The sequence below is a fragment of the Canis lupus genome, chromosome 14 (assembly GCF_011100685.1).
Source record: "Canis lupus familiaris isolate Mischka breed German Shepherd chromosome 14, alternate assembly UU_Cfam_GSD_1.0, whole genome shotgun sequence".
NCBI lineage: Eukaryota > Metazoa > Chordata > Mammalia > Carnivora > Canidae > Canis > Canis lupus.
In genome coordinates this window covers 39206662-39233376 of record NC_049235.1, presented here as the reverse complement: position 1 = coordinate 39233376, position 26715 = coordinate 39206662, and the positions used below count along the sequence as shown (strand labels likewise).

Here is a 26715-nt window from a genome sequence, read left to right as displayed (position 1 = left end):
CCAGAAGAGAAAACTAGCAAAGAAGTTAAGTAACTTGAACAATGTCACACGGGTAGCAGCAGGGGAACGAGGTTCAAACCCATGCAGCCTGGTTCTAGAACCCACAGTTTTACTACGCTACACTTAAAATCAGCAGTCAGCATTCGCTCCCTGGAGGGAGGGTCAGGCACAGAGAATAAGCTCGTCATCCATAGTAGTTAGCGTGAGGAATGTTGTTTTGAGAAGATCAATACACAATTATGAAATGCCCTTCTTTGGTTTCTCTCCAGTTCAGGATGTGTAGACCAATTTATGGGAGGGAAGGCAGCTTTGACTTTCTATCCAAGTGATATGTTTAATAAAAGGGGATACTATGTAGTCCTCAAAAGATCTTTTAGGGCACAGCCCAGTTTTTCGTTTTTTAAGAAATTCTTAAATAAAGATTTATTTATTTATTTGAAGAGAGAGAGAGAGAGAGAGAAGGAGGACAAACAGAGGGAGAAAATCTAAGCAGACTCTCTGCTAAGTGCAGAGCCCTAAGTGGGGCTCGATCTCACGACCCTGAGATCATGACCTGAGCCAAAACCAAGAGTTGGATGCTTAAGTGACTGAGCCACCCAGACACCCTACAGCACAGCCAAGTTTTTCAAAGACTGTTCATATGCATGTGGTGGCACTGGTCAGGGACAAAGGTAATTTCTTTTAAAATGGGCCACCTCTGTCTCCCCGAGTTGTGTTAGCTAATGGTTTCAATGATACATCCAGAAATGCATAGCATTTCTGAGAGCATGCGGTGCATGAGGGTCAGTTTGGTTGTTGTGTTTAGAAGACACTCTTTTTTTTTTTTTTTTTTTTTAGAAGACACTCTGATCTCCTCCTGGGATGTCCGGAAGGGATCCTGGAAGACTAGAGTGTGATCAGCATGTGCCCTGGTGTACGTGGGAGCCACAAAGAAATATTCTGGAGAATATGACCTTATTTTACACAGGGCGTCTAATCTAATACAGCAGAGGAAGAATTTTTAAAAAGAGTCCCAAGAGGACTCATAAAATGGCTTTGAATTTCATTACGTTTGAGAGGGAGGCACTAATTCAATTAGCCACAAAATGAGAATTTTCCTATCCCTTCTGTTTGGAGCAGCGCTGAAGATAGACTGCCCCCGAGGAAGTCCTGGGCTGCCCTTGGATATGGACTTCCTTGTGGGAAAAGGCAGTTCTTGTCAAGTTTCAAGCCAGCTTCCAGATTTTATGTTTCTGCTCTGCAAAATTACTGTGGGCGGGGAGAGCATAGCGAGTTAGGGCATACACCTTGGAGTCGGCGCTCTTCCTTTCAAATCTCAGCACTGCCATTTATAGGGGTGTAACTGTGAGCAAGCCATCTAACCCTTCCACGCCTCAGTTTCCTCCCCTCTAAAGTGGGAGTAATGAAAGTAGCTATCATCATTGTAGGACCATTGTGAGTGTCAAGTTGATTGATACATGTTAAAGCGTTTAGACGAGTACCTGAGGAGATTTCTGCTCTTCAGGTCGTAGAGTGAGTAGACAAGCAGACAGAAGACAATCATCACACAAGCTGTTAGTGCTCTGACATGGTGAAAGGCCTAAGGAGGAAGCAGTTGTCTCTGGAGGAATATGTGGGGAAGGCTTCACAGAGAGGGTGAATTTGGATCTCGAAAGATTCACAAGAGGCCTCATAGGCAGGAGTCAGGAATGGCATGCCTGAAAGCAGGTCTTGCAAGCCTATAGCGTCTCCAGGGATTAGTGGGCATTTACCAGGGGGTGAGGCCAAGGATTTATGGGGCAGACTGGTGAGGTATGAGGCTGGGAGGTCACAGGGGGCAAGCAGGGACAGGACTGTTCATTTTGGCAAGGCAAGATTGTTCCATTAAATTAGGAGTTCTGTGAGCTTTACAGAATTCAATCATTCTTGTCTAGGTTTTTTCTTGGATAGAGTATTTCAAATAGCTTTGGAGAAAGCTCATTCCATAGCTAAATAGTCCTGTCTTGGGGTTGACATTAGATCTCTCATTGGTGGCTGCTCTGGTGACCCCCCACCCCCAGCCCCTCGCCCTGTCCTGGACACCAGTGGGGAATTTGCCATTCTGGTTAAAATGATTCTGTCAGGATCAGAAAGAAAATGTCTCAGTTTGCTCTTAAACCTGCTAAATTGTTAAAATCACTGTTAGAATTTGATACGTCCATGGAATATGTGGTTTTTGACTTTGGCAAAAAGTGTCATTCTGCTCTTGAAATTATTCTCATCAGTTTTTCTATTTGTCCATTTAACTCTATTTACTGCATAACCCCTACTTATAAATGGGCAATGTTCTAAAAATTTATTTTTAAGTCCGTTGTTTGGACCACAGATTGCATAGTTCCACAGAAATGACCGTACAATTTGTTGGTAGGTCTTCAGACAAGTTTGCCAGACTTAGTTAACACAAACTGGAACTGACTCGTAGCTAACATTTATTAAGCCGACAGCACAATTGCAATAATAACAACTTTTGTTTTGAAAAAATAGAAAGACAGTAGTGTTGAATAGAAACTTTAAATTTCTATTATGTTTAAAACATATATCAGCCTTCCTGGATTGCTAGTCTATCCTATCCCTGACAGTTTACAAGTCATCTTTGGAAACATCTAATTAAAACCTCAAAACCAGCTGGTGAGGTCGGTGGGGATAAGGAAATTGCAGTTCAGAGAGGCAAACTGGCTTGCCCGAGAGCATACAAATTTTGTCAAAACTCTTTTTAGAAAATGAAGGTACAATATAAATGAATGATGAAGTAGAGTTAGCTTCACAATGTCAATTGCATAGAAATCTTGCCATATTTTGATTAGAGATTTTGGAGGAGATGTTGGTTATAAGATGATATGAGCTTGCAACTACTTAACTAGCTAATCTAGTAAATATTTATTGAACCCCTACTAATCAGTTCTGTTTTTTGGCAGGAGGCAGGGGGAATGGTAGAGAATCACGGGTATTTTTTTTTAATTTTTATTTATTTATGATAGTCACACACACACACACAGAGAAAGAGAGAGAGAGAGAGAGAGAGGCAGAGACACAGGCAGAGGGAGAAGCAGGCTCCATGCACCGGGAGCCCGACGTGGGATTCGATCCCGGGTCTCCAGGATCACGCCCTGGGCCAAAGGCAGGTGCAAACCGCTGCGCCACCCAGGGATCCCGAATCACGGGTATTTAAGGCACAGCTGCTGGTCTTTATTAGTTATTGTGGTAAAAATTGTAGAGTAGAAGATCCCTTATCCAATGCAGTTGGGACTGGGAGTCTGTTGGTTAATCCAAAATCAAAATCATGGCTTAAGGTAAACACGAGAACAAAAAATTACATGTTTTCCATAACAAATATTGCTGTGTCTTTCTAAATAAACCTGTTTATCCCAAACCAGCCTTTGAAAAAGGTAATAGAAAAAGCAAGTTGGTTTATAGTAGAATGAATGTATCTTGCCATTTCCGGAGGACAGGAGGAAAAAAAACCCAAGAAAATGGTAGGCTGGGAGTATGTGGCATGAAACAGTCACTTCCTAATATTGAGTATCTTCCTTGGGCTGTGATGGCAACTTTTCCAGGATTTATTATTCTGTGATGTTTAATTTGCACGAATACTCCTAAAAACCAGAGACCCTGCCTTATTTTTTGTATTCTGTGGCAGCTAATTCTGTGCTGAGTACCTAGTGCTGGATAAATGTTTGATGACTGAATGAAGGGATGATTTAACACAATATTAGTTATGTTAGTAGAATAAATAACCTGAATCGGTGGCCAAAAGAGTCAGCTTTTCTTTTGTGTTTAAGTGTCTCCCAGAGGCAGCCTTAGGCCTTGGGAGATGAATCTGCTTCGGCTGATTTTTCAAATGACACGGGCAGCTTTCTCAAGAATGGATTCTACTCCATTCCATTGCATACTTTGTTATGAGCCTTGGCCGGCTTCCTCCACCTTGTGACAAATCCTCATGGAGCAAATACCTTCTACCATCGGGACATGTGCCAAGAAGAAGAGAAGTATAATTCTACCCCCTGCCATATTTTCTTTTTTAATTTTGAGGATTCTAAAAGAAATGTGGGGCACTTTCATCTTACCTCCAAATTTTTCCTGGAATTTATTTTTGCTTTCTGTGGTGCATTTAAACTCTATCGTTCCCAGTGTATTTATTTGTGAAATGGATTTAATTCTGTTCTTATAAAGCCTTGAGAAAGGTCTGTCAGGGGCACGCAGGGGTACACAATGCTTAAGAAAGATGTTAAAGTTTTAAAAGAGATTTATTTGACCCCGAGGCCAAATGGCACAGCCTGCAAATGTGATAAATCTAGCAAATAAATAAACAAATAAATAAATAAACATAAATGCCTTTGAGGAGGCAATGGGCCAATAGGCAGCTTCGCAGCTGGCACTTACTTTTACAAGAGCACTTGTTAATCCCACATGCTCAGGACAGTTATAAAGGTTGCATTTCCTCCCCAGACCTTTGCTACCCCTCCTCCCCCCCGGGTGCATGGAGTGGAACGCTTTATTTGAGACTGGAGTCGTGAACGGACTCCCTGCAAGGTGATGACTTCATGTATATTGATACTGCCAGTAGGGGTTTATTTTCTTTCTTGTGAGGCTGTGATCCTTTGAAGTCAGGAACCACGACTAGCACAGCTCTTTGCTCAGAGCTTTATACTAGAATGTGTTCGAGAGACATTTGATAAATGGATGAATGAAGAATGCTCTGTCTACAGCCGTATCTCCAGCACCAAGCACCATGCCAGCCCATGGGAAGCACTCAATAAAGATTTGTGAGAGGAGTGAATAAATGAATGAATGATGTAAATCACAGTTTTAGCCGGTGCTTCTATCTTCAGGACTCTAGCAGAGCGGAAGCAAGGCGTCCTTGGTTGCCGGAATGGCACATGGCCATTATCCAAAAAAGTCAGTGTCAGAACTTATCTCGGTGACATCAGGTGCTAGATTGGAGGAGAAGGAGGAGACAAATTGTAGAGAAGCCGAGGAGAGAGAATCAGAAGCACAAATGCCACAGGTCCCTGTCTGTCTGTGTATCATCCGTCCATGTGGCATCTGTTGATGCATTTACCCAAGGATACATGAAACTGGCTGTTGACAGTTATTAGTGTGGAAAAGTTTACCTCCTCCAGTCTATTTCTATCTCCGTCTATTTCTATGTAAATATAGTCTGTGCCTTTCTCCTGAGTGGAAGACCCGTAGTGCAACTGCTGTTGGACATTCCTGCTTTGTCTGCCCATCGACAGCCTGGACTCTGTACTTTGTCCTTGAGGACTGAGCAGATGGGCCACCATTGAGGTCAGCTGTATCCTTCTCGGGATGCACCTTAGCTAGGGTCTCTATCTCAGTGATCCTCTCCCACTATTTTACATGGGAATTTTCTATGGGCTTCCTCACTGACATGTTGCAGATTATCTGTGTGAAGCCTAGTCTTGCCACTGCTTCTCCTGCTCAAAACCTTTCCGTGGCTCCTCAACATTTACAGGTTAAAATTCAAATGTCTTAGTCTTGTTTTCAAGGAACTTTATCACCTGCCCTTGGAACTCTCTCATAGGACTCTATTTAGAAGCCCCTTCTTCCAGCCACACTTGGACTAACTTCTAGAGAAACAGCTGTTCATCTCTGTTTCCCCCCCAGTGACCCTCACTGAGCACCCTGCCACATACCAAACTCTGGGTAACATTTCGTCTGTGTCTTCACCTGTTTGCTGGAATGCTGCCTCTCCCTCCTCCCAGCTCAGCTAAGTCCTAACAGGGCTTTCAGGCCTATCTCCCATCCCTCTTTCTCCAAGTAGCCTGCCTCGACAATCCCAGTCCAGTCCCCTTCTCCCTATGTGAGCTAGTCCCTTACTATTTTGTATTGTTATATGTTTTCATGTTTATCTTGTCCCCCTAATCACATGGTGATTGCATTGTCTGCTCCCATGAGGGAAAAATTCTGTCATAGGTTCCGTGTGTGTGTGTGTGTGTGTGTGTGTGTGTGTGTATCGCTTGCTGAAGGCACTCATGAGCAGTGGGCTAATTGATTGTGTAACTACTTTCAACATTTTGAAACTCTTATTATTTTCTCAATTTGTACCACTTTAACAAATAGGGCTCTGAGGTACACATTATTTACTAGATAGTCATGCTAACATTTCTCATACTAAAATTTCAAATATCAATATTAATGTATGCACCATTTTAAACAAGGACATTTAAACATGAATTTGCCCTTTGACCTCTATTTACTAACATTTTTCCCCCCTGGAATGTTAGTAAAAAAGTAGACTTATCCCATTTGTTATTCTACTTTGTGAGCTTGAAAGGATTGAAGAAAGGTCTACTTAGGGCTAAACCTTTCCCTTGTCCTTTGTGGAACAGTTGAAGGGTCATAAGGAAAGGTTGCATTTCTCAGGAGTCTAGACACTTCCCCACCACTAACTAACTCTGCCACCTTGCGTGAGGCACCCACTGCCTGTGCTTCAGTGTCCTCACATGTAGAAAGGGGGATGATGCCAGCTGGGCCAGAGGTCATGCAATGCTCAGGAAAGAGTTCTGAGAACTATAAAGTTCTATCTAAATGTTAGGTCTCATCATTGTCATCATCATATTACTAACATCTCCATCATTTTTTCACCTCTGCCACCATGTGCCCTCAACTCAGGCATCAAGATGAGAAATGCCATTGTAGCTGGTGACTTCGTATAGGATGGAGCAGTCTGCCATTTTCCAAATGTGAATGGTTCACAGGCCATACCTTCTTCTGTAAGTTGCAACTTCTGAGGAAACTGAGTGGGGTAAGCCATTTACCACTCTTATGGCACCGGGATCTCGTCCAGTTTTTGTTTCTCCTGCTCCCACTGCTACAATAAGTCTTTTGGAGTATGAGATGTCTCTGGGGAATGGATAGGGAGTTTCAGTTTAATGTACTGAGCAAGTGGTCCTGAATATAGTACTTTGTTGAATCTAAAAAAAAAAATCGATTGTAAAATGCACCATTATTTCAAAAATCCCCAAGAAAGGAAAAGCTAACAATTTTCAAGTATGACACACCATTGATTACAGATGCATTCCTATTCCAGAGTTGTTGAAATGTGAAAAATGAGTCTGGGATTTAGTCACATACAGTGGGACCATTGCTACAAGAGTCTGGTCTGAGTCCTCTAAGCTCCAGACATAGTGGGTCCTGGGATCTCCCTGTCCCCCCACCCCCACCCCAGCCTCCTTTGCAGATTCATGTTGCTAAGCACTCCTATGGTAAGTTGCAACTGGCTGAACTCCCACTTCTCCTAGGCTTTCTGTTTTGTGGTGGGAGGAGGAGCTGGTGTGGGCAGAGGTTGAGGAGAGGCAATGCCACCTTCTCGGTCCCCTTGTTGCTATGTTAAATCAATATGGTAAGAAGTTGCCTCAGCCACAGACCCTTCCAGTTCAGAAGAGGCACATCGCTGGGCTTATATGTTCTCTTATCTAGAAGCACTAGAGGATCAAATGCCCACTTGAAGTTTTTCCCAGTCCTGAGTGGCTCCTATTTGGTAAGGATTCATCTTGTGAGAGAGACCTGCCAAAGTGATGAGTAACCTGATGCACTAGCCCTGGGCCTAAGAGCAAGTGGTTTTCTTTTCTCCCTAAGACAGAAGTGAGGGCTGGAGGTGAGCAGAAAAGTTCAAAGCTATTTGTAGCAAAAGGCACAGTCCCTGCCTTTGCATGTGTGGGGTGGGGGTGGTCACCCATGTTCTCAGGTGTCACCGCCAACTGCAGATGCTTCAGCACCTCTTTTCCTTCAAACATCTTAGGTTTCAGAGAGGGAGGTAACCAGACCCTTCACATTTGTTACAGTAATGCTGTTTCAGGCCTTATTCCTTGACCTTACAAGTCACCTGCTCCTCTTGAGATATTGTCACCCTGTGGGGTGAGGCCTCTACTATCCAGATTTTGCTGACAATATTGGGAATAACATGTAGGTCTAACTCATGTTATCATTTAGTGTGGCTCTTTGGGTAGGTTTCAACGGCCAAATATGTCATTCTGCAGCAGCTGTAGAATGGGTTTAACTTCTTTCATTTGCATAATGAATTAGAAGGTTCTGTGGATTTTGCCTCTGCCCCTGAAAGGTTGTTTAGTCTTCCCACAGACTTTCCGTCTGCAGTAGAAGTCTGCTCTCTAAGCATGGAAGAGAGGCTTTCCAGTGGCTTTCCAGCCTGCCTCTTAAGTCCAAACTCCTTAGCATAACCCTCATCGCTGTATGAGTCAGGACTCTTAGCTCACACTGGCTCAAGGGAAATCAGTTAATGACTCGTGCAACTGAGAAGTCCAAGGATGGATCTAGAGCTTCAGACAGAGGTGGACCTGGGGGCCCAAACAATGCCTTCTGAGCTCTAGCATCTCCTGGCTTCCTGTCCCACGTCATCCTGGCTTCACTCTACAGGCAAGCTCTGCTCTTTCCTGCGAGATGGCTACCCACATCCAAACTGATATCTTTTCATCCTAGGAAGAAGAGGCACTTATTTCTTCTGGTATCGTTGCATGAATCCAGGGAAGCCCTGGTTAACCGTGCTTGGATCTTATGTCCAGCCCTGGAGCACTCATTAATATGGGCTCTGATTAGCTCGCCCTGGGCCATGTGCCTGCCCCACAACTGTGGGTGCCTGGACACAGTGATGACAGCACTACTGGGAGCAACTGTCTAAAGCCACTATAGGTGGTGGGCAGACAACACCTCATATTTCTATAAATGGTTGGGCCCCTTCTGTCTGTCCAGCCCCTCCTAGGATTGTAGGCTCTTACTTACCAATCATATTGGACTATTTCCTTTGGTGAAAATCTGACTTCAGCTTAACACTTCTATGTCTTTACCCTCGGTGTTCCCTGGACTTTTTTCTTCCCCTTCTACACTTGTCAAAATTCTTCTCAGTCTTCAAGGATTAATTAAAATGTTGCTTCCTTCAAAACTTTCCCCTATATGTCCACTCCTTCCACACTGCAGTCAAAGGATTTGGCTGATGGCACGTTTATGGAGTTCATTATTTTTTCCTCTCATTGCACCTGCTTCCATCTGCCCCAGAAATGCAAAGCTTAACCTAACTATTTAGTATTCTTCCAGTGTCACATGGGAGATGTGCAATAAAAATCTGTTGGATGGATAAATGTTCTCTCAAGATCTTTTTTGAGAGGATCTTACGTATTGGATCTACCCAAATACACAAGTGCATACACTGTCAGAGCGAGTCCATGTCTGTAATATCTGCTTAACCACACACAGCACTTTTGTATATTCCCAGCAGCCCTCTGGGGATGATATTGTTATTTTAGTTACAAGTATACTGTCTTATCTGGTGACTTTTCTTTCTCGGGATTAGGGAGCAGCATGAGCTGGGAATGGGGTCATGGAAAAAATTCTTTCAAGCCAAAAAACCCTGGATGTGTTATGGGATTGAATCGCATCATCTCTGGGAAAAGAGCAAAAGCTAGGAGAGGTAGCTGGGCATAAAGGGTAAGAATGAAGCCTCCAGGTTTGAGGCCAGGTCCCACTACTTGTTAGCTGTGCGATCTTGGGCAAGTTAATATCTCTGAGCCTCAGTTTCTTTGTAAAATAGAGAAAATAGAGTTTTCACGTGGCAGGCTGATTGTGAAAACAACAAAAGATAATGCATGCAGAGCACCTAAAATAGCACCTGGCTTCTAGTAGGTGCCGCCTCTGTCATCCCCCAACACACACACACACACACACACACACACACACAGACTGTGGTGCAAATAATTGCATGATTTTTCTTCGGGGTGACCAGCACGTTGGGCAGGTCAGTAAGGGAATGCATTAAAGGATGCTCTCTCTTTGTTCTGATTGTGGTTATCTGGCTAATACTGTCACTATCTAATGACCAGAATGATGGATGCTCTGACAGGCAGGAATATGTGGATGGCCAGAAGCCTGTTGAAGCAGGAGAGCGAGGTTCTTGTCTCATGGAGTCAAAGAATGTATCTTGTGGACAAAGGAGAATGAGTAAAGCCATAGAAGTTTATTAAGCAAGGATACAGAAAAAGCTCTCAGGAATGAGAGGGGTCCTGACAGGGTTGCCAACATGGGCCTCCAAGGACCCAGTCTTTTAGTTAGAACTGATCAGGGAGCCTGTGGCCTTCTCAGTTTTGTGATGTCTTGATTTGAGTAAGGACTGGTGATAACATCTTTAATGGCTTACTTCTTTTTAGAGTCTGGTTATTCTTTTCTGGTTACAGGTGACTGTCATAAAAAAGACACTCTCGCCACCCACACCTAGGGCAGGGCAGTCTGGTTTGTTCCCTTATTTCTGGTTTCCTAACACCTCAGCATTTTGGGGACTTCTGTGAGCCTGATCCCGTAGCCCCTTACCCAGCTCTGACTGTCCCTTACACACAGTCACCTCTGTTGAGAGCCGTGCTGGCGGCTGCAGCAGTAATGGATGATGGGTTTTTATTTCCACGCAATCTGAAATGTGTAGTTAGCCTGGAGAGGGAGGAGGTCAGAACCCCCCCTTTGTCCAGATAACACTTGATGTGTGGAGGAAGACCCATTATCTCTGGCTGAAGGATCTGCATGTTGAGGGAAGGAGACTAAGCCATTTTCTGGATTAACTCTGTGCTTATTTGTAATAACCTAATTGTAGGCTCTATAGGAAAGGAGCCCCAGAAAGTTATCCACTGCCAGAGTGATGACAACTCCAGCAACTTTCTCTAATTCTTATTACCCCTCCTATCTTACCCATCATCTTAGGTATTCAAATGCTTTTTGTATTTGTAGGGAACAGCTACAATGCTTCACCCAGACCGATGCACATCACATCAGAGAGGAAGACACATGTGTGATTCATTTTGCTAAGCCTCAAGTCTAAGGATTTACCTAAGGACCCAGGAATGTTGTGAGGTAAGTTTTGGAAGTGTCTGTGGTGGTGTGGTGATTATCCATTGGCAGGCTCACCTCTTCTACTAATTGGCCATGGGCTTGCGTTTACAAGCTGTGACCTACTGTGTTAATAATCTGATGGAATCTTCTAGGATGCAGAGAAAGGTACACTGCTTTACTAGTAAATGGATGGTCAGGGGCACGCTTGTGCCCTGTGTAGCAGCCCTAGACACCGAAGGGAGGCCTTTAGGAGTGAACACTTCCCTGAACCATGGAATGTCCGGGATGAGGTCAGGGTGGGTGGACTGTAAAGATTATCTATGCAGACCCAGGCATTTTACTGATAGAGAGCCAAAGAAGCAACACTTCCTATCCAGAGCTCCCCAAACATTTAGTTTCTCTCCTCACCTAAGGATTTGTCACGTTGCATTGTGATTGCTTACGTGCCTGTCTCCCTCCATCAGCTCAGACTCTTTCAGCTGCAATAACAGAAAACTCAACTCAAACTACTTTAAGCAACCAGGGGACTTTATTGTCTCAGTCACCTAAGAGTTCAGCTGGATCCAGAGGCTTTAACAATGCTCTTGAGATCTAGTCACTCCATTTCTCAGTCTTCCTTCCAGCTAGCTCCATTATTCAGGCATGCTTTGCCTGGGGAGGACAATGGCTGCCAGCAACCCTACAAATTGATCTCCCTGACTCCAAATCCAGAAGGAAAAAGAATATACTTCTGTTTGCTAAATTGGCTCACATTGGCTGTGAACCACACTCCTGAACAAATCACGGAGCTCTAAGTGGCCAGGCCTGGGGCATGTGTTCTAGAGCTGGGGAAGGGGTGTCCTGGAAGCAAAATGCCTGATGTGGGACTTGATTCCAGGACTCTGGGATCATGACCTTAGCTGAAGGCAGATGCTTAATCAACTAAACCAGCCAGGCACCCCTTAAGAAAATATTCTAACTTTGCTGTTCAAAGTCAGAAACATCAATAGCCGTTGTTTTCGCCAACACAATATATTTTGGCAAATTGATTGGCGCTCTGGTAGTTCTTGGGAACTTATGGGTACGACAACCTGTAGTTACAGCAGGGATTGAAGTTGGCTAAATGCATTTGTACTGGACACATCTCATAGGGGTTCTCAGATTCTCCCAGCATTGCCTCCAGGCTCTCAGCTGTCTCTCCTCTCCCTCCATGCTGGGATTTTCACTCCTTGAGGGCTGACTCCATGCTGCAGCCTGATGCCATCCTGTCACACACCCACCTCTCTGGGATCTCCATGACATCCCAACTCTGATGGAATGCTGCCCTGCAGGCCATGGGCTGTGTCATAGGCATTGGATGGTACAACTCAGAAATACGGGCGGGATGTTCACTCCCGACGGTGTGTTCTTTGCCAATGGCAAAAAGGAGATAGGTAGGAACCAATCGGATAATTTCCCCTCCCGCCTCCCTCTGTGGAGTCTTTGAGGCCCACTGTGAAGCGAAGGCCAATATAGTAAAGTATCACTTTGCGTGGCTTTTATCCTTCCCTGCCTTGCTTCTCTTTCCTTGCACTTTTGTTGCCCTGAGATTTCACCTGCCATAGAAAGCATCAGAACTTAATTCTTGCTTCAGGCTCCTTTTTCTAAGAAACCTGGTCTAACACATTATTTTGTTTTTATGTAACTTATTATTTTTTTTCTCAAGGCTGCAGAAAACGTTTTTAAGTTCAATCGTCTTGATTGGTTTTTAATAAAATGGGGTTTCTGTTTCTTTCCCTATTTGTAAGATAAACTGAAACACACAGTGGATGTAACTTGTTGAACATTATAGGCTTAATCCTTGGGCCACTTAAACACAGAATCTGAGTTTCCTGTCTTCCCACTGAATGTTCTGCACTCAATCACAATTTAAACCTGGATCTGCACCTACAAAGTGTAGAGAATAATTGGGAGAATTATCCCAATCATTCAAGCCAGGCAACCAAACCTAAAATAGCTACATAACTGATCTCAATGTCTCCACTTCACACTGGATCTCTGGAAACAGCCAAAGACATGCTACCCAAACCTTGCCATTGTGTTGTTGTAAGTGCTACTGATGATGGTGGGTATATATTTTTTAAACGGTTGGTTCCATTTCTTGAAGTATTTTGTATTATGGGCCAAATTTCTCTGCTTTTTACCTAATGGAGACAAAAATAAAGTTCCAGCAAAGATAATAGACTCTTGACAGGAGGGGAAATGTCATAATTATAAACAAAACATTTCAGACTTGCCTGGAGGCGTACTATAAACATGTAGGTAAGGTTAATTAGTAAGTATGTATTTTGTGCTCTGATGTCATAGTGATTTCAAAGTGACTCCTTGCCATTGTTGTATTTGCTAAAAATAAGTTGGTTTTTTTTGAATGATTGAAAGTATATTCAAATACTTATAGAAAACCAGTAATAGGGGCGGCCTGGGTGGCTTAGTCGGTTAAGTGTCTGTCCGACTCTTGATTTTGGCTCAGGTCATGATCTCAGGGTTGTGAAATTGAGCTCCACATTGGGCTCTGCATTGGCCTGCTTGAGATTCTCTCTCTTCCTCTCCCTCTGCCCCTCCCCCACTCATACACATGCTCTCTCTCTCAATAAATAAATAAAATCTTAAAAAAAGAAACCGGTAATAAAGAGGAATCTATTACAAAAAAATTCTGGTGATAGAATAAGCTCCAATCCAAACTTAAAAGGAAAATGTAGTGTTTCTGGCCTTTTCTCTGTGTGGTGGTTGATATTTAGGGTGGAGAGTGGGAGCGTGAATTGCCCTAGTTTATATAGAAATTTATTAAATTCATAACTGTGTTAATGTTGGGGATCCTACTCTCTTTCAAGCATTTTTAAAGTACTATTGAGGAACTGGTGCTCAGAATGCAGTGGCTTCATCCTACGGCAGGCAGACACCACAGTGTAGTTTACCTATGAAAGAGAACGCATCAATAGAGCAGGAAAGCCGCTCCTGCTCATGAGGAGCCCGAATCATGAATGTCCAAACCAACACTAAGAGCACCATAGTGTTTTCTGACACCTTTTTGAAAGTGCATGAGTGGTTACTGTTCTAGCAGAATATCCAATTAGCTAAACATTTCAAGTACCTAAAGTAAACTCCCAGTTTTAATGAATGTGCATCTAAAAGAACCTTAGAAAAGTTTTAATTTGCTTGCTGTTTACAAACACATCAGTTTGAAAAAGACTTGTTTTAGGTGTTTGTTTGGCTCCCAGCTTGGTTTTGATTTTCCCTTTCGCTTGGGCCACAAAACAAACAGGGAGAAAGATCAAGATTTTCTAGAAAATCTTTTTTTTTTTTTTTATTTCATAGAAAATCTTAATCAGGCATGCAAAGAAAGGCCATAAGTATACACTGTCCTGGCAAGACCCATATGAAATACTATTCATGTTATGTAATTGGGAATTAGAGAGGGACCAGTGGCTTGGCCATGGTGTCCTCGTGGGAGAGACTGTTAGAGAGAAAGTGACATCGTTGTCACATGTGACATGAATGTGTGGCTTACACCATTCTCCCTTGTCAACCTCAGCTCAAGTTCCACGTTCACATATTCACCTAAGAGATGACTAGGAAATGGGTCAGGTGTTGATTGATTCTTATGGAAAACGGAGAATTTAAAATGTTCTGATCGAGTATATGGAACAAATGAAAATCAAGATGAGCCAGAGTTTTTTCTTTCTTGATTCTTTCATCTCCAGTCTCAGAAGAAACTTGGAGATTTCAAAAAGCTCCCTATTTCCCAAGAAAGATAAGGAGGTTCCAGAAAGGAATAAGAATTGGCTATTTAGTCTTGTGAACTTGTCAACACTCGACAGAGAAACAAATTGTACAAGGCAAGAAAACTGAGCCTCAGACCTTGGAACATTTTAAAACAAAGGTCTTCTGCCAAAGATTCCTTAATGTCTATTACTCCTTCTAAAATTATAACAAATATACCATGAAATTCAATGAAACACGCTCATTTTCAATATATAAACAATGCTAGGCTTTCAGTCCCAACGAAAGGCACGTTTTCCCAGGGTGTTGTGATTTGTGAAAATTTGTTTTTTCACAAAAGGTCAAATAGCACTTTCATATAAACCGCTTCAGTTTCTAAATGCATAAAACGTAATAAATGTTAAAAGTTAGGGGAAAAAAAGGTAATGGGATAGAATTTGTTTGGCTATTAGCTCCTTTAGGCTATGGAAAAGCATCATGTTACTCAACTTCCTTTTGGAACAAGTTAACCTCTCTCATTGCTTAGTTTGGTCATTAATTGAACATCGACTTCTTGAGAACCATCATCTGTGGCTGGTTCATTTTTGTGCAGCTCCAATTCATCTTTTGGGCTCCGTGGCTTTTTCAGCCCTCTACTGAGCTAATAATAAATGCACATTTCAGGGGTGAATCGTTATTAACCTTCGTAACAAGCTGAGCCATATTACTTTCTTACCTCTTCACTAGTTCTCTTATCTCCTTTTCTTCGCTTTCTGTATTTAAGAACAAAACAAATGTTTGAAAGTTAAAGGACACAATATTTCTCAAAGCCAGTCAATTGCATAAAAGGAACAAGAGAAGTCTTAACTATTGGGATTAAATGTATAGTCCACTGCTATTAAGAGGGCACTCAATGCTCAATACACAATACTTCCAATCAGAGTTAATTTTACCTTTAGAGTGACTTTTCTTAGTAAGTTCCCTTTTAAAAAGCCAGTCTTCTCCTATATAATGATTATTCTAGTAAAGTCATTATAATCCATGGGGTCTAGGAAGGTGAAGCTAAGATTAATGTGCCTGTGTATCTTTAATCCCTGGTCTGAGATCATTGTTGAGGTTTAGGTCTTAACGCGGAAAAATTTAGCCTAATTACTGTTTGAGGATCTGACTGCTGTTTCTGTACTTTTAATAGATCAATTCCACTCATTTTTTCAAATTAGCTTTTCCAAAATGCTTCTGTGTGGTGCCAAGAATATACTTCTTATATTTAGATTTAAGGCTGGTATATTGGATTTTTTTCCCAAATTTGTCAATTATTTTTGTTTTTTTCCTGACTCATTCTGTATCCCAATTCCTTTAAAGTTATTGCTATTTTTTCATGAAAGCTGTGAGTGTGGCTAATAGAAAATGTGGATAATTTTTTAAAAGAGGAGACTTTATATACTTTTCCATATGGGTACATATGATTCACATATTCCAAGGAATTCACAATGTTCCAAGGAACATCTTAGAGTCATTCTCATGGGATTTGTCCCAGTGGGGATCAGAGGCAGTCATTCAAATCCCTACTTTCTATTCCATTGTGGAGAGAGATAGAAAGATAGAACTCTTAGCACAAGGCAACATGCTAAGCATGTATATTCCTGGTTCAGCATTATCCCGAGTTGGAAAGTGGGGAAGAAGTTAGGTATTTTTTTGTTGGGTGTCTCGTACTGAACCTCAAGGTTTGCATGGGAGTGAAAATGAAAGATGGAAGAGAGAAAAAAAAAAAGAAAGATGGAAGAGTGGTGTTTATGATAGGTTTTATTGCTCTTTTATAAGAACCTGAGAGGAGTGGGCTGCTTCACAGTGGGGGTATCCTCTCACATAAGTAAGAGTGACTTGTCTAAACTTATGTATAGACTAAATAGTAGCAACCACTTATTCCATCAAATTTGAACTGTGACAGGTTTGGTTTAAGGTCATTCCCATTGTAACCAGTCAGTGGAAAAGACTATAAAAATATACAATTCAAAGAAGGTGGTACCCCATGGATATCGCAGGCAAACAAGGAAGCCAAGATGGTTGTCTTTCCCGCACAGATAATATTCAGATCTTATACTACTGGGCCTTCCTCTGAGAAACATTTGGAAGCCATTGTCTATGGTAAGGCCAGACATGTGAGCGTCTCACAATCCTGGATCTGAAATCCTTGTGAAAAATCATGATGAGAAGGGATTGGATCCTAGGGCTTTGGTGGGTGATGGGGAGCCCCAGGATGGGAACCCATGTCACCATTCAGCACCAGGAGCTCCAAGCATCTGCTCACATGGGGCTACCTACCAAGTAACGTTTTTGAGGTAATCCTTCCTGAGTGAAATGCTCCCAGCATCTTTTTTATCCAGTAACCACAGTTCTTTTGCAGCAGGGCCCCCAGGAACTTAGAGCTCCTTGCGCATGTCCCTGCCTACCTGCCCGATCCCTTAGGTTGGTTTCCTCTTGGCCTGAGTAATGAAGAATGTGCAGCGATCTCATCTAAAGACATGTAAAGCAATTTGGAAACGTTCCTTCGTTAGCGAACTCTTAGTATGTCCCATGACTGCTACAATTTCTGTTGGTGCAGATGGCAAAGGGCTGGCTCTTGAGTGTGTCTTCCTGAGGCTGTGGGGCAGGAAGTTGACAATCAAGTTACCTCTTTCATTCTAATTATGCTGTCCACTTGCTCCTCTGCATATAACCCCAGTGCCAAAAATCTGGCTAATTCCGCATTTCCCCAGGCACAGTCTTCATGTAGGTGGTACGTATCCGAGACCCAGCATCTGGATGCCTGAGACCAGTGTATTGCTGTGTGGACAGATTTCAGCCACTCCAGATGGGGATTATGTTCAGGAAGTGTAGGACCCCTGCAGAGCTTTCAGAATGAGGGAAGAAATAAGCGATACAAAAGAGATCGACGTCGTCGTGGTCCTGGCAGCAGGGAGAGAGCTTTATGTTCATGTTCTTACAGGGTTTGGCTAAACATTTTGTACAGTTCATATGAAAGTGTGAAGCACCGTAATCCCCCTCCCTGAAGCGAAGCAGAAGTATTGCAACACAAAGGCTGGCCATGGGGCTTGGCAGTGGTGCTCTCCAGCACTCAGTTTGGTACAAAGTGCTGTCATTGCCATTTGGAAGTAGCTCCCTGTAATGTGAAAAGGCTACCAGGGAAGCGCTAGCAATCACAAACACAGCTATCACAGGACACGGAAGGGCAACCATGTAGCTTTGCAGGTTGCCATCATGGCTCCCATGTACCTCTCTTGTCTCAGGCAGAGTCCAGAGAGGGGAGACAGAGAAGAGGAGGAGGTAGGACCCAGTAAGGCAGTATTTTCCAGCCAAGCCAGGAAGCTCAGGTAAATGTACCCCTCCTTTGTAGTTTTGAGTCTTCAGGGTCTTTTGGGGTGATCCACTGAGGCCGAGGAGTGTCTGGGGCAAACCCAAGTTAGCCTGTGTGCGTCTGGCCTTGGGGAACGGAGAGGGCAAGGCAGAAAAACAGAAAAGTGGGAAGTGGTTGCTTGGTGCTGAGTTTGGCTTAGAGTTTTGAGCTCCATTTGAGCCTCTGGGCTCCAAGCAAAACTCAGGGGGGAATGAAAGCCACAGGAACCCAAACAAGGTTAAGGCTTGGCAGGAAGCCGTTTGTGGGGCCACACAGCTTTTCACACAGCTCTGCCTCTGCAGGCCTTCGGGTGGTTGAGCCACCTTTCACCATAAATAGCATTTCTCTGGGCTCGTGTGAACCACTCATTGAATGTGTTCAGTCAGGACTTCAGTTTTCCCTGAAGCAGAACCCCTTTCTGACACCCAAGACCATGTCCTTGGCTGGCGAGTTATTATGTACCCCGTAGCCCAGCCAGGCAAGGAAATGATGTTTTTGTGAAGAAATTCACCCCGGGGTTGAAGAGATGTGAGGGGTTGTGAAACGAAAATACGAACAGAGATTTGGAGCTGAGACTCTTCGACTCTGTTGGGTGAGCGCCCCCCCCCCCCAACCCTCTTTCTCTATAATAGTCCTGGAAAAACAGAGGTGATGTCGTCATAGCAGCTGCTGATGGCCTGACAGACAGTTTCCGCAGCGCTACATGAGGCCCTTTGGTGTCCCTGTCAGGAGATTGGCAGCTGAATGACACCAATGAGGCCGGGCCCGTATTCCCTCTGGGAATGCCGCCCTAATTGATAGACAGAAGGCAAAGAGAAGGATTGTTTTTGAACCTGAAAAGAATCCCCTTTTTTTCTCCCTAAAGCTCATGCCCCCACTCTCCGCAGCTCTACTTCTCCCTCCCCCAACCCCGACACTTTTTTTTTTTTAAAGGTGTTTTGTTCCACAGCAGTTACAGAGCTTAATGGAACCGAATGACTTTTACCCTTCACAATCTGTCAGTCAAAAGCCCGACTCCAGGACTGTTAAATAAAGTCCTTTCAGAGGCAGACAGGAGAGGAATGTGTCAGTCAGGCAACAGACCCTGTTGTGTTTTCATCTGTCAGAGGGGTGATGGGGGAGGGCAGCGGGCCCCAGGCAGGGCACATTCCCAGCAGCCGTTAAGAGGCCTTGACAAATCCAGGTGTAGAGCCAAAATGTCACCCAATCACCAACATTCTTGAGGTGTGGGCTCAGAGCCCCCAGGCACTCGGGTTTGCAATCAACTATGAGATGTTTGGGCAAACTTTCAGCACAGGTTTCAGACGGAGCATTTTTAACATAAAACCAACCACTAAGTGCTGGGTATCGGTACAAGGCATGGCTTTCAAATTAATACACCGCTTAGCTGCGAGCCCCGCAGACAGTAATCCTCCGGCTGAAGGGCCTTCCCGGAGACTCCAGCTCCAAACCAATTTTGTAGAGCCACTTTCATTTTTTTTTCTAGTACTTTCCCTTTACATTATATGACAATCCATTAATCTTGCCCATTAACTTAAAATTGCTGGGCAATTTTTTTTTGTTTTTTTTTTTTGGTGGGGGGAGAGTTTTGAACAGTTGCTTTTGTTCAGTATGGATTCGGAGCTTTATATAATAAAAAATGTCCACCGTTGGACAGACTAATGATCTATTCCTTATGTTTTAGTGACATTTCCTTTAAGGGCTTAAAAAAAAGATTGGAGAAGGATGGGGGAGCGAAGTTAATATTGAAACAACCAGGGTTTGTTCTTTTTTAAAAATATTTTATTTTTTGTTTTTTTTTTTTAAAGATTTATTCATTTATTCATGAGAGACACACACACACAGAGAGGGAGAGAAGCAGAGACACAGGCAGAGGGAGAAGCAGGCTCCATGCAGGGAGCCCGATGCGGGACTCGATCCCGGGTCTCCAGGATCAGGCCCTGGACTGAAGGCGGCACTAAACCACTGAGCCACTCTGGCTGCCCTAATATTTTATTTAAATTCAGTTTGCCGACATAGTGCTCATGCCATCAAGTGCCCTCCTTGGTGAAGGGCTTGTTCTTATTGGAGTGGTATGAAGTAGCAAGGAGCATGTCTTTACCCAGGGGGCAAGGCTTGGGGTTGGGGCAGGAAAGGCACTCACTGCCCACGAAGGGGTGGCTTGCTAACGGTGGCAGGGCTGGTGGGAGAGGAGATCCAGCGAGCGTTGTTTTGGCTCAGGGGTACATGTGGGCATGTGATTCATTACTTGCTTCCTTGTTTCCCTCTCCTTGAGAGATTTTGCATAAAACAAAGGAATTAGCCACCCCCAGTTTTCTTTCCTCTGATATGCTCTCTTCCAGCTTCCAATGTACTACACCCCAGATAGGCAGAATGAGCAAAAGATTCCATCTCCCCTCTTTTCCTCCTTTTCACCCTGTGCCCAGATCCAGGTACGGAGGTGTCCATCTCCTAGCCGACCCTGGGACCGCTTTTGATACTTGGCTACAGTGAGCAATGAGAACTTCTCCTCTCTTCTCTCCTTCCATCCCTCCATGGCCAAAATGGAGATTCTGGCTTCTTTCTATCCACGTGTTCAGAGTTCTAGGGCTAAGCTAGTTTTAGGCAGACTAAAAATGAGGTTGGAAAGGCCTCTGGCATAGCTGATAAACTCTGTCAGCCTGAAGTAGTTCTAGACATGGTTAAAATAAAGACAGCACACTCTATGTTACTAGAGCTAAATGTTTTCCAAAGAAATGGATCTTCAGGGGGCCTGGGTGGCTCAGTGGTTGAGCTCAGGTCACGATCTCAGGGTCCTAGGATCGAGTCCTACGGGGAGCCTGCTTCTTCTCCCTCTGCCTATGTCTCTGCTCTCTCTGTGTGTCTCTCATGAATAAATAAATAAAATCTTAGAAAAAAAAAAGAAATGAAATGGATTTTCAGCATTTCACAATGTTACATCAGACTAGAGAGTCAAAGTAGGCAAAACCTGAACTGATTAGGAACAAAGCAGACCCACTGATTTCCTGCATCAGGGTAGAGAACTGTGCTTCTCTTTCCTCCACTGAGAAAGTTCTGGGGCTATCCTAGAATCTACGACTCCTCCATTGTTTACAGAGCCGAGTTAGATCGGAGGCCCAGAGAAACTTCACGGGAGTGATCTTCCTCCAGAATATTAATGAAGGCTTCAACTTCAGCCCTAGAAATACGTGCGCTGAGGCTTCTTGAGTCCATCCTTCACTGATTATTAATGATCTGCCACACTTAGAAAAAAAAGCCATTTCTCGGCTCACTTTCCGCCTGCCTTCCTTTCCCTCCGCCTAAAACAAACATTGCATCTGGGGCCCTGCTGCAGACACAGGAGCCTTCTGAACAAGGGGAACAGTTTTCCTTTATGCCCGAAATGCGAGTGGATGCCAGGGCTTCTGTTTTTAACATTGATGGTGACACAAAACCTTGCACGCATGGCTGATAGAAGTGCTCCTGAAAATGGCAGTGTGTACGACAGTGGGAAGGAAAAATCTTTCCATAAAGCCCTCATTCCTGCAAATTCTCTGGAGGTGGCACTCAGAACCATGCTCTGGTTAAAACTCAAATAAACACACAGAGGAACCAGCAAACAAAAATAAACCCATATCCTACTCATTTCTCTGAAGGTCCCCAAATTCAATCAAAGCCCAATTAGGAGCAGTTTTTCATCCTTCCTGGGCCATTTCTATGGCTATCGGTGGGGAGCGGCAGACAGGGCCTGCTGACCCGTCCTGCTCTGCCGCAGAGTGCTGACCTTCTCAGCACTGTCTGGCTGTGCCCACATGTGAGCAAAACCTCCCATCCTCTCACTTGTAAGTATAGTGAGTCCTGTGGTTTGTTGGTGGAAAGAACATTCCCATGCTGGCCATAACATCTCTCAGTCTTCACACTTAAATGATTCTTTTTTTTTTTTTTTTTAAGATTTTATTTATTTATTCACGAGAGACACAGAAAGAGAGAGAGAGGCAGAGACACAGGCAGAGGGAGAAGCAGGCTCCATGCAGGGAGCCCGACACGGGACTCGATCCGGGGTCTCCAGGATCACGCCCTGGGCTGAAGTCAGGCGCTGAACCCCTGAGCCATCCGGACTGTCCTTAAATGATTCTTATTAAACATATGTCCAGTTACGTTTTCATTTGGTTGGCTGCTAAATCTTGTCTCGGATGAATGCCATAATGACAGTTTCCTTCCTCCAGTTGTTCATGGAAGCAACTAGAAGCCACATTTGAAAGTGGTTGATAACTCTCTATTCACTTTTTTGGGGGGATTGATTTAGTTTCAAAATTCTTTTTTAGAAGTCTTGTTATTTTAACATTCAGCAACTTTAGTGTCGATTGTGCAAAAACGTACTCTTGGAGTTTCATCTAAAGATGCCCAAACCAGATTACCAGGGAGCCTGAGGGGTTGTCTGTATAGGCAGGGCCTGGGGACAGGAGCTGCAAGTGTGTAAGTCAGTACGTCAGGGACGTCGGCAATGGAAACAGACTTCGGCACCTTGGCCACCGCTGGTCCAGTTCCTTTGTCCGGTTTCTTATGTGATTTTTGGTCAAATGAGATCAATTTTACTGTCAGTTATTTGAAACAATAATTTTAGTAAATGATTATTAATTATAATATGTTGACCAGACATTACATATCATTGGTGGAACAATGGGTGCCCGCTTCCATTCTATATACATGATCTTACTTACAAGGCAAACCACATTCCCCCCGCCCCCCCCCACCCCCCGGGTTTGGGGCAGTGTTTATAGCAGTTAAGAGTATGGCCTCTGGTAACAAAGCGTGTGCTTTCAAATGCTGGTAGTGCCACTTACTGCATGTGATCCTCATCTATAAAACAGGGGTGATAATAGCATGCACTTCACAGGGCGGTTGTGGGGCTAAATGAGTTCATGTGTGGAAAGCCTTTAGCACTGTGCCTGGCGCATCATCAGTGCTTTGCAAGTGTTAGTGCTTGCTCTCATTTCCCCCCACTGTGTGCAGCCCACATCAATCATTCAAGGGGTGGCTTCTACCGATGAGAAACAGCATTCTTTATCAACAACAATAAGCCACTCGTTGTTCTGCTGGTGTATAAAATGGCCTGACACTGGTGGCCGTGAATTTCTGGGGAAGAAGTGGTTTATGAAGAAGCTTCTGGGGAAAGCTCCCTGGTGAGTAGATGACCCCGACGGGCTGGCCGCCCCAGAGCAATGCTGAATTAATCCCCAGGCCAGGCAGCGTGCCCCAGGAGTGGCTGAAAACTCCTGAGGGGGCCACTGGGTGGCACCTTGTCCTCCAGGCCCCTGTGCATTCTTGTCCCCGTGCAGTCTCAGAAGTGCTGGCCCGGCCCAGGAGCCCATATTCTTTCAAGATGTTTGACCCTCGTCTCATTAAACCTGTCGTGGTTCTGCCCCAGGCTGCTCTTGATCCGCACTGAGAAGGATATTGAAGCAGCAGCCTCTGGTAAGAAGATACGTTGAAACCAGAGAAGACCTCATCACAGGGCACACAGCGGAGCAGGACTGCCTAGTAAGGGTATTCTTGAAAACCAACACCTCCTCCCTTGGCCCACCCGGGGTGTCCTCAGGCCATCTCCGCCAGTGGATCAAGTCACACCCTTTGGGCTGCCACCAACTGTGGGACGGCCTGCCCGCTGCTTCTTGGCTGCTCCCAGATTGGCCACTTTCCTTCTGGGAATACCACTACATCCACCAGTCATGGCATGCTTGCTTATGCGATTGAAAGACCAGACAATGCCTAGTTTAATCCAGTGTAATTTAATAAATATCCATTAAACACTTATACATGCCTTTAATATTTGTTTTCTTTCCTACCAATAAATCTCTAGGTACATATTGTCATGAAATGAGAAAATCTGCACAAACTACTTTAGCTCCATTTCCTGGATAACCTTGGCCGTCCCCAAATTAATTGTGAAATGCCTATGATGTTTGCCTTCTTCTAGAAATGCCACGTAGCTTGCTCTCTGGTTCTCCCCTCTTGCAGGTTTGCCGAGGCGTGATAGGTTTGTATGGATGCCCACTCACAACTTTGGTTTAGTGTAAAGTAAGGGGCACTTGATTTTGAACCTTGACCAGGTCTGACCTGGCCGCAGTATAGTCTGCAGCCCCTTGGCCCTGACAAGAAGCAAGCTGTGGAACCCTCCTGTCCTTAGGGAGGTGAGGGTGGGGGGTGGGATGAAGGGTGGAGGAGGGGAGGGTGGCATTGTCCTCATTAGAGTAAGTAGTGAGTTGGTTTTTCAGCCTCATGAATACCAACTTTGTAGTAAGGACATAGTTCATCAGCAAATACATTTGCTGTATTGGTAGGATGGTTGGCACGTGAAGATGGATGGGCAAGGCAACACTGGACATCTGTGGTTTTTCTGCTTCCCTTCTCCTTCCATTGGGAAATTTCTTCTTCTCTGTCCTAGACGGTTCTGCGGGATTATTGATAATAGAGCCTCATCCCTGGCTATCTTAAGTTTGTTCAGGCTGCTATAACAAAGTACTATAGACTGAATGGCTTACAAGCAACAGAGATTTATTTCTGACAGTACTGGAGGCTGGAAGTCTGAGATCAGGATGCCAGCATGATTGGGTTCTGATGAGAACCATCTTCTACTTTGTAGACTGCCGGTTTCTTGGACCCTCATGTGGCAGATAACAGAAGCAAGCAAGTTCTCTCATGACTTTTATAAGGGCACTCACCTCATGCCTGAAGGCTCTGCCCTCACGACCTCATCTTGGCCTAATTATCTCCCAAAGGCTCCATCTACTAATACCATCACCCTGGGAAGTAGGGTTTCAAGATAAGAGTTTTGGGAGTACACGGATATTCAGTCCATAATGCTGGCCCATGGGGGTAGCCCATGACCTCGGCTTGGCCAAATCCAATCTTCCCCTCCACAGGGATTGGACCGAGGCTTGGGCATATGGCCTAAGTAGGTCAATCATATCCTTCCATGGAGGCCAGTATAGGGCACTGGGGCAGATTTAGGGCCTCTTGCTTTTATATGTAGGGAAAGCCTGGGATATAAGAGAATGAGGCCAGGATATAAAAGAAGAGAGATAAGTAGAATAAAGAGATGGAAAGAGACAAAGCAAAAAAGAATATTGCCATTATTGGAGTCCTTGTGCCTGAAGAAACCCATCTTTTAACTTCCCAGTTTACCAGCCACTAAATCTACTTTTCTATTAAGGTTGTTTACACTGGGTTTCTTTCACTTATGATGGAAAGGTGACTAACATATAGGGTTTAGGAACCAATACAACAATGGTTGGCCACTCGTCGACTAACTACTTGGCTTTGGGAATCTCCTTACAAACCTACATATCTCTTTCTTCGCTTGTAAGTGGGGTTAAGCGTGGCTAAGTGGTGGGCACACAGCACCTCTTAGGAAATGTATGTGGAATAACAGGAATAACGTAGGTGGAAAGTAGCTAACCATCCATCCCTATGGATGGTATTGGGTTTCACCCTATGCGATGGCCAATATTTGATCATTTTTGCCCTACAAAAGAAGCAGTTTTGTGTGGTTAAACTAATAGCATTTCTAGTTTACTGAGAAAGTAGAGCCACATTGTCAGTTAACATTTATTGAGGGCTTATTACGCACAGGCTTTGCTCTAGATACCGTGAGAGAATTAAAGACGGAGAATCCAAGGTCCCTGTTCTCAGGGAGACCACAGCCAGTGAAGGACACACAGCTCACTAAGAAACCATTGCTATAGTGCTGGCCTCACTCTATAAACTAATGAAAAAGAACAGTGCTTTCTTTTCTTTTTTTTTTTTTTTTTAAAGATTTTGTCTTTATCAATGAAATGTGCCTCATGCAATCTAAGAAGGATCAAGATAGTGTCAAATTCAAAGAAGAGCTCTGACACCACACTTCCTAGAACCCCTCCTTTTGCAACTTCTCTCTTTGAATCTTTTTGGAACTGTCACACTTCAGCCCCAAGAGTCAAGGATCAAGGAAAATGCTCAACACAAGACGCCTTTTCAGTCATCTCTGTGCCTATTTGCCCTGTCGGCCTGAGAATTTTCCCCTTTTGTCCCTTTTGTCTGGGAGAGAACCAACTTCAAATCTTATCTGTGCTGCATCAAATCCCCAATTTACGTCAAGCCGAGGCTGGGGAATAATAATGGGACAGAGCTCAAGAATAATGCAAATTTTGCTATGACTTTCACTCCCCATGTGTAGCTGTGGTGTTCGAGATGCCCGTTTATGTCCATATTTTTTGGTTTAGATTTCTAGGTGTGGTACAGCAATCTGCTGTGATGGCTGATTCTAAATATCCCAGTTTCAGGGTGTTTGTCCTCCAGTTCTCCGACAAGTAAGATGTACTTAAAACAGAGCCTTGCAATTTGCCTAAATCAAGCTGGCTGCTGATAGAAAAAGAATCACCCATCAAGGACATGGCTCTTAACCTTCTTTGAGTGGCCATGTGGTTAGCTTTCCTTTGCCGACTTGCAGGGGCCCCATGACTTCTTCCCAGGAAGGGGTGCTTCTCAGCTTTGAATAAACAGCATTCTTTTCCTCTCTTCTCTATTTTAGGTCCGGCTCCCTCCTTTTACTTAAAGAAAAAATATCACCTTTATGTGAAATAACTTACTCTCTTGCCAAATCTGTCCATCAACAGAAGAAACTTGGGAATGCCTTAGCTGGCCTATAGAACAAGGGCTCTAATTTACGTGCAGTGGGCTGACCGAGTAAAAATGCGTGTGGGAAAGGCCGTAGTCACTAGCAT

The 26715-nt window shown here is 44.0% G+C and overlaps 1 long non-coding RNA gene across 1 annotated transcript in view; it reads left to right on the top strand.

The window, feature by feature from the left end:
- The window catches only part of LOC119876966, a 59072-nt gene extending 35305 nt beyond the window's left edge, over positions 1-23767 (top strand). Inside the window, exons 3-5 of the long non-coding RNA XR_005369208.1 lie at positions 6652-6752; positions 10762-10884; positions 23382-23767. This is a non-coding gene — a long non-coding RNA (uncharacterized LOC119876966). The remainder of the gene's footprint in view (positions 1-6651; positions 6753-10761; positions 10885-23381) is intronic.
- The last annotated feature ends 2948 nt before the right edge of the window (positions 23768-26715 follow it).